Source organism: Glycine soja, chromosome 13, assembly GCF_004193775.1.
Source record: "Glycine soja cultivar W05 chromosome 13, ASM419377v2, whole genome shotgun sequence".
Taxonomy (NCBI): Eukaryota; Viridiplantae; Streptophyta; class Magnoliopsida; order Fabales; family Fabaceae; genus Glycine; species Glycine soja.
In genome coordinates this window covers 15,083,593-15,097,277 of record NC_041014.1, presented here as the reverse complement: position 1 = coordinate 15,097,277, position 13,685 = coordinate 15,083,593, and the positions used below count along the sequence as shown (strand labels likewise).

The following is a 13,685-nucleotide window of genomic DNA, read 5'->3' as shown; positions in this document are numbered from 1 at the left end:
TGGCAGTTTATCCCCCAGATATAGGCTACGTGTTTACTAGTATCACTTTTTAATTTGCATTGGTTCAACTCCAACTTTAGTCTTTACTTTGATCTGTCCTTGTTTTCTTTTCTTTTTTCTGGTTAGAATAACTCTACCATTCAAAAAATATGAATTTTGGACAACGCAACCATTGTGCCATTGATAGAGAACTATCTCGCACTAGACTACCTTGAACTCCAATTCTACAATAACTAACCAAGAAGACAGTAACACGGTAGCTCAAAGTATTTCATACTTGGATTCTTAACGTCACTATTTTCTTCCATCAATGTTTCATTTGTAGAATGGAGTTCGAGGACTAATGCTGGATACATACCATTTCAAAGGATATGTGTGGTTAATTATAACCATTCATTTAAAGGTCAGTGCTATGATTTCACGGCTTTTGTATATGAAAGTCATCTTCCCTGTTCTGTTTCTTTTTGGCCTACGCTTTTCCTAACTGTTTCTTTGCAAATACTAATGATGAACGAGTAGTTCTACTCAAAGACACTAACTTTTTTAATCAACAAGTAGGAACCGGCTATAGATACACGGAAGGAAGTTGCAGCTTTTCCATCGAGCAACCCAATAGAAATTGTCACACTTATGTTCAAACACCAAAAGGATTGACAAAAGGCTTCACAGATTCTGGTTTGGTGAAATTTAGTTTTTCTGTGAGCAACATGCCAGACAAGGCAGAGATTGCCCTCTAATGAGTGACATGGTTGCTAAATATCAAAGATTACTAGTGCTCAATTCAATCAGGTCTAAGGAAAAGTGAAGGCATTGCATACCAGTGGAATTACATGGTTTAAGATCAGTATAAGAAAATACCAACAATTTAAGCTTCTGTTACGTGAATAGTTTTAATCTTTTTGTCATTGAGTTATGTCTTGCAAGAAAACTATAACAAAATCATCGCCATTGGACAGAAAAATGATACATTAATTGAACACGTAACATATAGGGGGTGTTAAACAAAAATGTTGAAATTTAAGATTTACCAAGTAACCTTGCACTTGTCTTCATTTGCTAGTGATGGAAGCAACTTGCCTTCAAATTTAATTGTTTTGCCTGAATTTCCAGAACTTTGGGTCAATAATTTCGCAGAAAGCAGTCTCACAAATCACTATCCTTGCAACAATAGTTATGCTCTCCAATACTAAACATACAGCCACTAATTTCCTCTTTTTATTTCATTGCTTTCATCTGTAACAATATCACCATTTTCACGCTGATCCGCATCCTCTTGCAGCTGCAGCGCAAACTCAAGCAGCCAAACGATATCGTTTATCGACGGCCTGTGCATCCCATCTTCTAACAAACAACTCATCCCAATCTCACAAAACTTCTCGAAGCACTCGGGCGCGATAGTCCCCTTCAACGAGGGGTCCACAATCTGTGCCATGGTCCCATTTTGATAACAGCGCCTGGCCCAATTGGCAAGCGACACCTGTTCCGTCTCTGCATTGTGGATCAGAGGCGGTCGAGCGCATAGTATCTCAAACAGTACTACTCCAAAAGAGTACACATCAGACTTCTCTGTCAAACGGTTACGTTTATAATACTCTGGGTCCAAATATCCAAAGCTTCCCTTCACATTGGTGCTGACATGCGACTTGGACGTGCCCGTGGGCCCAATTCTGGAAAGCCCGAAGTCTGAAACCTTGGCCACCCATTTATCATCCAATAAGATGTTTGTCGTTTTAACGTCGCGGTGGATGATCATGTGCTTGGCGCCTGTGTGAAGATAATGCAGCCCACGCGCGGCACCGATGCAAATCTGCAACCGTTGCTTCCACGGTAGAGTGGGGTTATCGGTGTTGTAGAGATGGTCACGGAGGTTGCCACGTGTCATGAAATCATAGACCAGGATCATTTCCTTATTATCGTTGCAGTAGCCGATGAGAGAGACGAGGTGGCGATGGCGGAGTTGTGAGAGCATCTCAATTTCATTCAGAAACTCGTGAGCCCCCTGTTGTGAACCCGGTTTGAGGCGCTTGATGGCGACAGGGGTGGAACCGTCATCGATGTAGCCCTTGTACACGTGGCCAAATCCCCCGACACCTACAATGAGGACGTCGTCGAAGTTTTGGGTGGCAGCTAAGATCTCCAGAAGGGAGAAGCGGCGGCAGAGATCCAACGGCAGAGACGAATTATGCGTCTTTGTTGACTTGGTCATTGAGAACAAGAGTGGACCACACCTGGAAGTTGGAGACAAAAAGACGAAGAAAACGACGAGCAAGATCAAAACGACGCCGGATACCACCCCCACGACCACGTCAATTGTCGTCGCTCCGCTCCCTCTGCTGATCTTTCCCGTTGGGACTGGTTTGTTGTTGTGTGGAATCTGAACCTGGTCCGGGTTAGGTCCGGCAAGGTTGTTTGACTCAGCCTCGCTGATTTTGAAGATCTCGAGACCGTTCAAGAACGCGTCGCTGTATTTCGTTATATCCCAAGTTGCGTAAGGATGCATCTGAAGCGAGAGATTAACCTTTTTCTGAGTATTATCCTTCGGAATCGAAACGGCATAATTTCTCTGCACAGCTTGACCTTTCTGATTGCGGCTCCATTGCATAACATCAGCGTGGTCCTCAGCCAACTGGCTCGCTATGTAAATCAAGAACACCCTGTCACCATCTTTAGTAATATTGGGGTCAAGCTCGCAAAAGTGGAGCCTGAGAACGTAAGTGAAGCCAGAATCAACCGGGAACTCCCAAGTCAGGTAGCTGATTTTGTTCAGAGTGGCGTTTGGGCCCATGTTACGCGCTGTTCTGTAGAGTTCCTTGGGTGCCACGTAATCAGGATTCACTGTTATGTTCATCTCACCATCCGTGTCAGCTGGAAGATCATTATTCTGTGGATTTTGTTTGATTAAATAATCTTCTTCGTCACCGGCCCATTTCCTGAACAAACCGGTGTCGTTTAGTGGTGATATTTCTTGCCCTCCCATTTTGATTCTATACTCCGCCTGCAGCGCAAATCTGGTTTCTACGCTGTACAGCGTGGTATTTCCGACCAACTTGAATCCTGTTGAGTCAGTTGCTGACGTGTAATACAAATCACTTGGCATGGAAAGTACCTCGATTCCATTGATGAAAGCGTAGGAGTTTGTTTGCGAGGGAGTGAAGCTGAGGATGAGAATGTCACCGTCGTTGACGTTGACCACATATTCCCTGAAGATGGTTTTGGTGGATTCCGCGTCAGCGTTTAGAGAGGCGTTGAAACCTTTTAAGAAGGTGAATCCGTTAGATTGAACGGAGAAAGAGGCATGAGTGCGGGGAAAGGAAGGGTAATCAGCAGGGTAGAAGAAGAGGCGAACGAATTTGGGGCCCGCAGAAACGGGGAAGGAGTAATTGAACTGAGAAGGGGATAACCGTGCTGTGGTGTAGGGAGCTTGATTGACAGAAGGATCTTGTGTTGCTGCTTGGGTTAAAACGGTGCTGCCTTGACCACCAGATAAGTACTTTGTGTCTGCGTCCCCCGTCCATGTCCTTTGGCCGTCGAAGACTATCCCGGTGGTGCCGCAACTGATGGTGAAGTTGTCTTCTGGGGTGTACGCTTGGAGGTCTATGGAGAAAAAGAGAAAGGCGAGTACGAAGGAGGTGACGCTGTAGAATCTCACGGTTGATATCATTGCTAGATCTTAGTTGCTACGAAGCCTGGGATTGAGAGTGTTTATAAGTGAAAGATCATTTAAAGTTCAGAGTGTTTGTTAGTGAAAGACTCGATTGCTGCGAGTCAAGCAAGTATATGAAGTTGATGGTTGACTTTTATGAACGTACATATTAATTCGTGAGTTCTTTGTCAGGTGGTAGGGAAGTAGATTTCTACATATTTCAAATTTCCACAAACTTGTCTTGTATATCAGTAGTTTTTTGGCATTTTATTTCGGAGTAATCTGGTGATATTCTCACGCTAGAAAAAAAAAAGTGTCGGAAACGTTTTTTTTGTGTGATTGTTGTACTTTTACTAGGATCTCTTTTATTGCCTTTGATTTGGTCCCGCTGACTAGCTGCTTGACCCATTTAGTCTTCCATACTCATGCCAAAAAATCCCTAGATTGTGTCTAATTTATTGTTTTCTTTGTTTTTGTTTTTGTTAGATATTAGGTCATCTCCTCTCGCATTGCATCTATAATATTTTAGTCCGAAATTGTCACAGATTATTTTACAAAGTAATTTGAGAGCAAATTTATTTAGGACCAATCAAAAAGAGAAGAAAAAATTAACAGCACATTAATTCGAAAGATATTGAATTCAGTCTTTTTATTTTATGTAAAATTATGAGTCTTATTAATAGAAAAAAATGATTAAAAATATAATTTTATGACAAATTAATCATAAGAAATCAATAAATACTTTATACTAGTAACATAACAACAACAAAAAAGAAAAAAAAAAGCACTTTATGATTGGCAAATGTGTCATGTTTCCTCATTAACGTTTGCTGTCTTTTTTGCAACATATGTCCAGCAGAAATATACATGCTAAGTGTTATTCGATCTTTTGGCACATATATAATATGCATCCTCATGTTTACAACCGTTGAATAAGAGGAATTTAATTAAGGAGAGTGCATTAATTTCGTTAATTTTACGAGCAAGGCTAGAGAGCATTGCAACTTGCTGCCATGTATTGTAGTGATCATAAGCATGGGTGTGTCCATGGTGCTGGAATGAGAATACAAGTGACAGGTAAAAATTCATCCTATCACTCCTCCCAAGAATTTTAGAAAATCATTACAAATTAGTAATAATGGTCTTAGAGAAAATGTATTCTATGAATGTATATCCAAAAGACAAAAAATAAACAAAAAATAGAAATAATTATTTATATTTAAATAATAAAACTGTCTATGTTTATTCATGGGCAAATAATAATTTACTTAATGGTTCTTTTTATCAATATTTACTTAATAATTTTCTAGAAACTTACTTCGGCCTTTGATTTTTAAAGTTTCATTTAACTCAAATATCACTTTCTGTTACTGATTTTCAGGTTAACAAGCCAAAGTCAACCAAAAAAATGCAAAGAAAAAGAATAGAAATAAATTTTAGTAAAAATATTCTTTGATTACATGTATGGTCGATTATGTTATCAAAACAAAACATAATCAATTATATATGTTCATATAAGCAAAAATGAAAAATTAATTGTGCTCAAGCATAATCGGTTATGCGAACACCAAAAAAATAAAAAATAAAAATAGTTATGCTTACTGCATAATCAGTTTTCTTGATCGCAATCAACACACTAGAATTCATAATTTCAATTAATTCAAGCAGCGACTCAAGGAGGACAAGATGGGTAACGTTTTGCAACATTGACATGTTCCTCTCCTTTTCTTATCTTTCAGCGTGGAACTTCTAAAATGTGGGAGCCACTATTTTTTAAAATATAAATTTCTAGTCTATTTTACACATACCAAACGACCAAAATTTAGATGTTTGCGCACTCTTCTCTCCCCTCCCTTCCCTTTCCACCGTATTGTGTGGCTACCAAAAGAATCGTAGTAAGGAAAGCTGAAGTAGAACTTCTAATATCGTAAAGTGGATTTCAGTATCATCATATTTAAAAGATAAAATATTCAATTTTGGATTTGGTCCCTCAGTAATTTAATTTACGAATTTAGTCATCATATTTTATAAAATCGTGCAATGTTGATTCCTCAGACCACAATTGGATGTTGACCGTTAACAAGTGATGTTGATTGTCACATATCACATTCTTATTGGATTATGGCGTGTCATGTTCTAATTAGTCAATGAAAATAATAATGCATTTCATCTTTCATTGAGTTAACATCCAATCAGAACAGGACACACGTGACAGTCATCATTTAATAAGAACGTGACACGTGACAGTCAACATCACTTGTTAACGGTCAACGTGCAAGTGTGACCTAGGGGGATCAACATTGCACGATTTTACAGGATAGGAGGACCAAATTCGTGAATTAAATTATCGAGAGATCAAATCTGAAACTGAAGATAAACTGGGGGACCAAATTTACAATTATAGGAGTGACAAGGTGTCACTTATAAAATTCAAAATTCATTCAATAAATATAGGTCAATGATCTTTTTGGTTCCTATCTTTTATTTTAATTTGATCCTTTATTTTAAAAAAAATTATTTGAGTCTTCTAGCTTTTTAATATTGTTCATTTTAGTCCTTTTTATCATCTCATTTAATTCAGTGTTAAAAATTTTAATTTTAAATTAACTCTTTTTTATGGTTAAAAACCATTAATAATTACTTTTTATTTTAATAAATATAAGCAATTATCAAAGACTCCTCAATGCACATTCTTCAAAAAAACCTAACCTAATCATAGCCCAAGCCCCAAATTTGAAACCCTCCCACCCCTACCTAACCTAAATTAACTCTTTTGTTGGCATACCTCTTATGAAATGGTTTTTGTACTATGTATGTCTTGACAAACATTGCTTTGGTCCTTGCTGCAACATTTTCCTTCCTATTTGTATCTTCAATGATAATGTGGATGATAAGGTCTGGCAGTAACATCTGTTTGTGCTTATGCTTTAACTATTATTTATAGTCTGCCCAGAACTTCGACAACTTCTCAATCAGGAGTTTAGAAACAAACTTGTCAGGCAGAGAGATGTTTTTAGTCTTTAGGTCTTCCAGTAGCTTATGGTATTCGTTGATTTGTACATTGATGTCTTTTTTTCATTCATGGTCCAACGATAGTAGTTGGCGATGATGGATCTCTGTTTGACCACGTCCTTGACAGTGTATTTGAGTATGATAAAGTCTCATATCTCTTTGGATTTCTTGTAGGAGCAGTAGACATCAAAAAATCATCAGACAAGACACTTAACAAAGTGTGACGACATACCTTATTGGCTTGAACCCATTGTTGAAGTTGACTAGCATCAACACCAACAAGGTATGAACGTGTTCTTGCTAGCGACAAAAGTTTTGGCTAGTGAAGACCTCAATTTTTGAGATGTTAGGCAAAGGCTTGGCAAAGGTTGCAATCGGTGGCGTGGGGTTGGAAGCGTCAACATTGTTGACAGGTTTTGCTGCTTCAGCCATAATATAAACATTTTATATTGTTGTTATTGAAGTTTAAAATCACGAACACAATTGAATTTCCTGAAGTATGACAGTCACTGACCTAAAAGGTTTATCCGCAGTCCCCACACAAACCTCCCAGGATACAATAGGAACGTCTTAGCAGAGCTAAAGTGACCAAGGAAAGATAATCGATCCAAGAGTAGAGAAAGAGAGCTTAATAGAAGCAAAGAGGAGAAACAAAACAATTGACCCATCACCTTTTAAAATCATGTTCAAATAGCATCAGACAATCCTTTTTTTTATATCACCAATTATGAGTCTATAATTGTCATTGTCTCCCTCTTGATTCTCACTTTTATTGGCATTAATAGAAAATGCAACTAATTGCTTAATTGTAGGAAATTTGAATTTCAAATTCTTGAATTTAAATGTCATAACTTCCTTTGTTTGTCTTTATGATTTTCATTTAATTAAATCTTTTAAAAAACATTTTGAAATAAATATTAAAATTACAATAGAAAATCAGTTTAAGAAAACACCAACCATTGAAGCTCTTTAATTCTTTAACTAAAGCAATGGGGGTTTTGACATTTGAATGTCTCCTCTCAAACGAAAAATGGGGAACTGAAAAACTTACGTAACACTAATTAGTTAATTTAAAAGAGAAACACTCACATATAGTTGAGTTATGGTATATGTTTATTCTTCCTTCCTTTGTGAATTTTACTTTTGCTGAACTTAAATTTTGCAGATGGGGATGGAGGAAGGGAAGCAAGAAGCTTAAGATGTCCACATTGAGCAAAATCTTCTCCTCTTGATGACAAGAACAAGTTCTTATCGGTGGTACACTATCTTCTATCTGCTCCTCTTAAGCCGATTACATTTGTAGATAATTCTGATGGTCTTATTGACATGCTACAGACCTGTCACGGGGCCAATTATGTTGCTGTTGATTATTACAAGGCAGGACTTAGGCATATATTTCTTTTATGCCTCTAACTTTTGTTGCTAAAGCATAAACTTCGGACTCATTCATTTGGGGATTGTTGTGCATAGGAGTGAAGGAGGAGGATCATTTCAATTTTCAAGCCGTGGGCACTCTCAATGAGAAGCTCTTGTGCGGTTGTAATGATGTCCAATTGTCCATGGATGTGAGGTAAAGAAATATTCACTCTTCCTTTCTAAAAACACCAAGTTAGTATATAACTGCCCAATAATTAAATTTTGATATTTCCATTTTCAGCCTGGATCTACATCACAAGCTTGCTAAGCGCAGAAAGCATAGCAACAAGCTTCTGGAACTGTTTGAGGCTTTTTAACTGCAATTGCTTGCCTTTATTCCATGCTTCCTGATTCCAATATAATCATACAAATACTATTTTATGCAGCCAGTGTTACTTATGTTTGATTCACATTTCACAACTACAAACTCGTTAGCTATATATTAGCTATAGTTACTAAAACACGTTTAAACATGTAAGCGAAAATTGTATAAGAAAAATGTCATCCCAAAAAAGAAAAAAAGCACCGGCTACCAAAGTATGATAAGTAACAAAAACAGAGTATAAGAAACTATATTATGATAACAATCATGCCACTACATGCAAATATTATCGAGTCATGTTTTGCAAGAAAGCTACGATAAATAGAAGTTATTGGACAAAAAAAATGTTATAATAATGATTGAACACGTAGCACATAGGCTGGTTACAAAATTGATTGAAATTTATGACTTACCAACCAATTAACCTTTGCACTTGTCTAGATTCCCAAGAGATAGAAGCAACTTGATTTCTGTACACAGACATTGTAATATTACAACTATATATTATGAAACTAAACACATAACTTGAGAGCCTCAAGCTAGCCCTAGTAGTATTAGGTCTTCATTCTTGAGATCAATTTGATTCTCTCAACGTGGCTTTGGATCCACAATCTCCGAGAAAACAGTCCCAGACATCAACTTATCACTCTCTTTGTAGCTACTACTAAGCTCTTCGCTATCAGTACTCACACTCACCACACCGCTACTCTTGTTAAAATCCGAAACCTGGCCCACACTGGTTCCAGTACTAAACAAATCATCACTAGCCTCCTCCTCTCTTCTCTCATTAATTTCATTATCAACAATATTAGTATTTTCACGCTGCTCAGCACTCTCCTGCAACTGCAACGCAAACTCCAGCATCCAAACGACGTCGTTCATCGACGGCCTCAGCGTTCCGTCGTCCAACAAACAACTCACCGCAACCTCGCAGAATTTCCTCAAACACTCTGGCGCCATCCTCCCCTTTAAAGTGGGGTCCACAATCTGGCCTATGGTCCCATTTTGGCAGCAGTGCCTCGCCCAATCAGCAAGCGACACCTGTTTCTTCTCCGCAGTTCTGATCAGAGGCGGACGAGCGCAGAGTAACTCAAACAGCACCACTCCAAAGGAATACACGTCAGATTTCTCAGTTAAACGCTGTCGTTTATAATACTCCGGGTCCAAATACCCAATGCTGCCTTTCACAACGGTGCTGACGTGGGCCTTGGCGTTGCCCGTGGGCCCGATTCTCGAAAGCCCGAAGTCCGAAACCTTGGCCACCCACTTATCATCCAACAAAATGTTGGTAGTTTTCACGTCGCGGTGGATGATCGTGTGCTTCGCGCCGGTGTGGAGGTAATGAAGTCCACGCGCGGCGCCGATGCAGATCTGCAAGCGCTGCTTCCACGTCAAAGGGGGGTTGTCGGTGTTGTATAGATGATCGCGTAGCGTTCCACGCGCCATGAAGTCGTAGACGAGGATCATCTCGTTGTTCTCGTTGCAATAACCTACGATGAACACGAGGTGGAGGTTACGGTAAAAAAAAAAAAAACGGATATTTCTAACGAACAAATTAACATTCATAGACAAAAACAAAAACCTATTAGAGATACGAGGTGGAGGTGGCGGAGCTGCGATAGCATCTCGATCTCGTTCATGAACTCGTGCGCGCCTTGCTGTGAACCCGGCTTGAGGCGCTTGATGGCGACGGGGGTGGAGCCGTTGTCGATGTAGCCTTTGTACACGTGGCCGAATCCGCCGACGCCGACGATGAAGACGTCGTCGAAGTTGTTGGTGGCGGACTTGATCTCCGGGAGGGAGAAGTGGCGGCATAGATCGGAGGGGAGGGAGGACTTCGTGGTGGTGGTTGACTTGGTCGTTGTGAAGGAGAGTGGGCCCCACTTGGAGGTCGCGGAGGACTTGGACTTGTTGTAGTCCTTGGGCGTAGTGATTGTCTTGCGTCGGAAGAAGACGATGAGGAAAAGGATGATGAGTGAGATCAAAACGACGCCGGATACCACACCTGCCACGATGCCGATTATCGACGTTCCGCTTTTGCTGCTGCGGTTTCCCTTTGGGGCGGGTATGTTGTTGTGTGGAGTCTGAACCGGGTCCGGGTTAGGTCCGGCAAGGTTGTTTGACCCAGCCTCACTGATTTTGAAGATCTCGAGACCGTTCAAGAACGCGTCGCTGTATGTCGTTTCATCATTAGTTGCATAAGGATGCATCTGAAGCGAGAGATTAACCTTTTTCTGAGTATTATCGTTCGGAATTAAAATGGCATAGTTTCTCTGCACAGCGAGACCTTTCTGATTGTGGCTCCATTGCATAACATCAGCGTGGTTCTCAGCCAACTGGCTCGCTATGTAAATGAAGAACACCCTGTTACCATCTTTATTAATATCGGGGTCAAGCTCGCAAAAGTGGAGCCTGAGAACGTAAGTGAAGCCAGAATCAACCGGGAACTCCCAAGTCAGGTTGCTGATTTTGTTCAGAGTGGCGTTTGTGCCCATGCTACGCCCTGCTCTGTAGAGTTCCTTGGGTGCCACGTAATCAGGATTCACGGTTATGTTCATCTTACCATCCGTGATAGCTGGAAGATCATTATTCTCTGGATTTTGTTTGATTAAATAATCTTCTTCGTCACCGGTCCATTTCCTGAACAAACCGGTGTCGTTTAGTGGTGATATTTCTTGCCCTCCCATTTTGATTCTATACTCCGCCTGCAGCGCAAATCTGGTTTCTACGCTGTACAGCGTGGTACTTCCCAAGAACTTGAATCCTATTGAGTCAGTTGCTGACGTGTAATACAAATCACTTGGCATGGAAAGTACCTCGATTCCATTGATGAAAGCGTAGGAGTTTGTTTGCGAGGGAGTGAAGCTGAGGATGAGAATGTCACCGTCGTTGACGTTGACCACATATTCCCTGAAGATGGTTTTGGTGGATTCCGCGTCAGCGTTTAGAGAGGCGTTGAAACCTTTTAAGAAGGTGAATCCGTTAGATTGAACGGAGAAAGAGGCATGAGTGCGGGGAAAGGAAGGGTAATCAGCAGGGTAGAAGAAGAGGCGAACGAATTTGGGGCCCGCAGAAACGGGGAAGGAGTAATTGAACTGAGAAGGGGATAACCGTGCTGTGGTGTAGGGAGCTTGATTGACAGAAGGATCTTGTGTTGCTGCTTGGGTTAAAACGGTGCTGCCTTGACCACCAGATAAGTACTTTGTGTCTGCGTCCCCCGTCCATGTCCTTTGGCCGTCGAAGACTATCCCGGTGGTGCCACAACTGATGGTGAAGTTGTCTTCTGGGGTGTACGCTTGGAGCTCTATGGAGAGAAAGAGAAGAAGGAAGAATAGTGTTAAGAAGGTGATACTGAGGAACGTCATGCTTGGTGTTGAGAAACCGCAAGTCAGTGAAGTTGTGAAGACTTATATTTATGATCATTGTTTTTTTTGTCAGCTACTATGATTGTTGTTGTAGTGATTGCCAGGAAGAACAGGAGAAAGGAAGGTTCAGAGTGTTTGTTAGTGAAAGACGACAGCACGACTCAAGTGGCAAATATGTGCAATTGACTGATTACTACATATATATTTTAAATTTCCACAAACTTGTCCGTTTCATTTACGTATTAACAAAATAATCTACTATTATTCCATTGCACCGGTGGTCTTTTCAGTAGTCTCCTACTCATTTACGTATTAACAGCAGCAAGGGGTCATTAATTAGTTTGAATAAGCAACGCGGCAAGTGTGACTACTGCATGTAACCATCTGGTGCAGGTGACAGGTGGACCAAAGTCATGGACTATATTGTGTCTTTGGCTTTTATTCAGATGACCAAAGTCATATATATGTATATATTCTTCTCTTCATGACAATTTGTTCCTCTTCTATTATTTAAATTCATTTTTCTGACTGTAAATTAAAAAAATAGCCACCAAGTCTGAGTTTTAGGAAGATAAAGGTGGAATCAATCCCACCTAAATTGCCTTAAACATACATCTGGAACTTTAGACTGTGAAAGCTATGCGTAGTGAATATAGATGAATTCACAAAGCAGATATTAATCCTCTGAAGAAGTATGATGTCACTGCATGCCGGAGCCACTTAGAGGTTATGTGTAAAAAATTTGGAATGCAGTGGAAAACTTTTGTATTATTGGAAGGCACTTCAAGTTTTCCTCAAAACTCACGATGAAAAATTGGATAACTAATGTACATCCTTATGTGGAAAAATCGGAATGATAGTGTTCAGAAATGGAAAACTGGAAGTGGATGAACTATTGGATTACATTAGGGTTGCTCAAAAACATTGATTTTGAAGAAAATAACTATAACTAGTTATATAATAATCAATCATACAAAAGTAATTATTAAACTATAACCAATTTTATAGAAACGATAATTTTAAATAACTTATCTTTATTTAAAAAAATAGTTATAGTTAATTATAAAACTAATGAATTTTATAAAAATATTTTTTTCAAATAATATATTTTTATTCATCCCTGATCGGTTATATAATTAATTTTAAAAATAACTTATTATATAACTAATTATATTCATAAATGATTATATAATTGATTTTTAAAAACAATAATAAGTTATACTAAATTATAAGCAGTTATATATAAAAGAAATTATGATTATAGTTATTATAATCACTTATAATACAGTTATTTATTAGTTATGGTTATTTAAATAACCAACATGAGCGCAGCTAGATTACATAAGGTTCAAATAGTGGTTTTGGTTACAGAGGTGCAAATTTAAATCAAAGGAATCTCATACTTTCTCTTTGAATGGATTAATAGTCCTCTATTATGTTTGAATGGTATTGCGGGGTGCCAAAGCTGTTGACACTGTTCCACTGTTAGTGGTTGGTTATTCACGTTTTAGAGTGAGTATGTAGGAGGTGCCTCAGGTAGTCGATCTTTTGTTACAGTGGCCAGCAAATAAGCAATTGCCCTAGGTATGTTCTGGAGTTGTTTTTATAGCTATAGCTCTTTTTCTTTATGTTTTCTGGTTTTACTTGTATTTTTGTGCTGTACTCTCTTTGTCCTGGTTGGGGCATCTCTCTCTTTTTTTTTTCTTTTTTTTTTTTTTACAGATAGATTGGGGTGAGTTTTAATATATTCTTCTTAGTCTATCAAAGAGTTCTAGACATGCAAGTGTAAGGTAATAAATTGGTACCTGAAAAATAAAAATAAAAATTAAATTTATCTTTAAATGTGTAAAAAGTATAATAAATTAGTCATGTGAATAATTTAATAATAAATTGATTCTTAAACTTTGTAACTTAGTGTCATATTAAT

The 13,685-nt window shown here is 38.9% G+C and overlaps 1 pseudogene; it reads right to left on the bottom strand.

The window, feature by feature from the left end:
- Positions 1-991: 991 nt before the first annotated feature.
- Positions 992-11,877, bottom strand: LOC114382588 (annotated as a pseudogene).
- Positions 11,878-13,685: the final 1,808 nt, after the last annotated feature.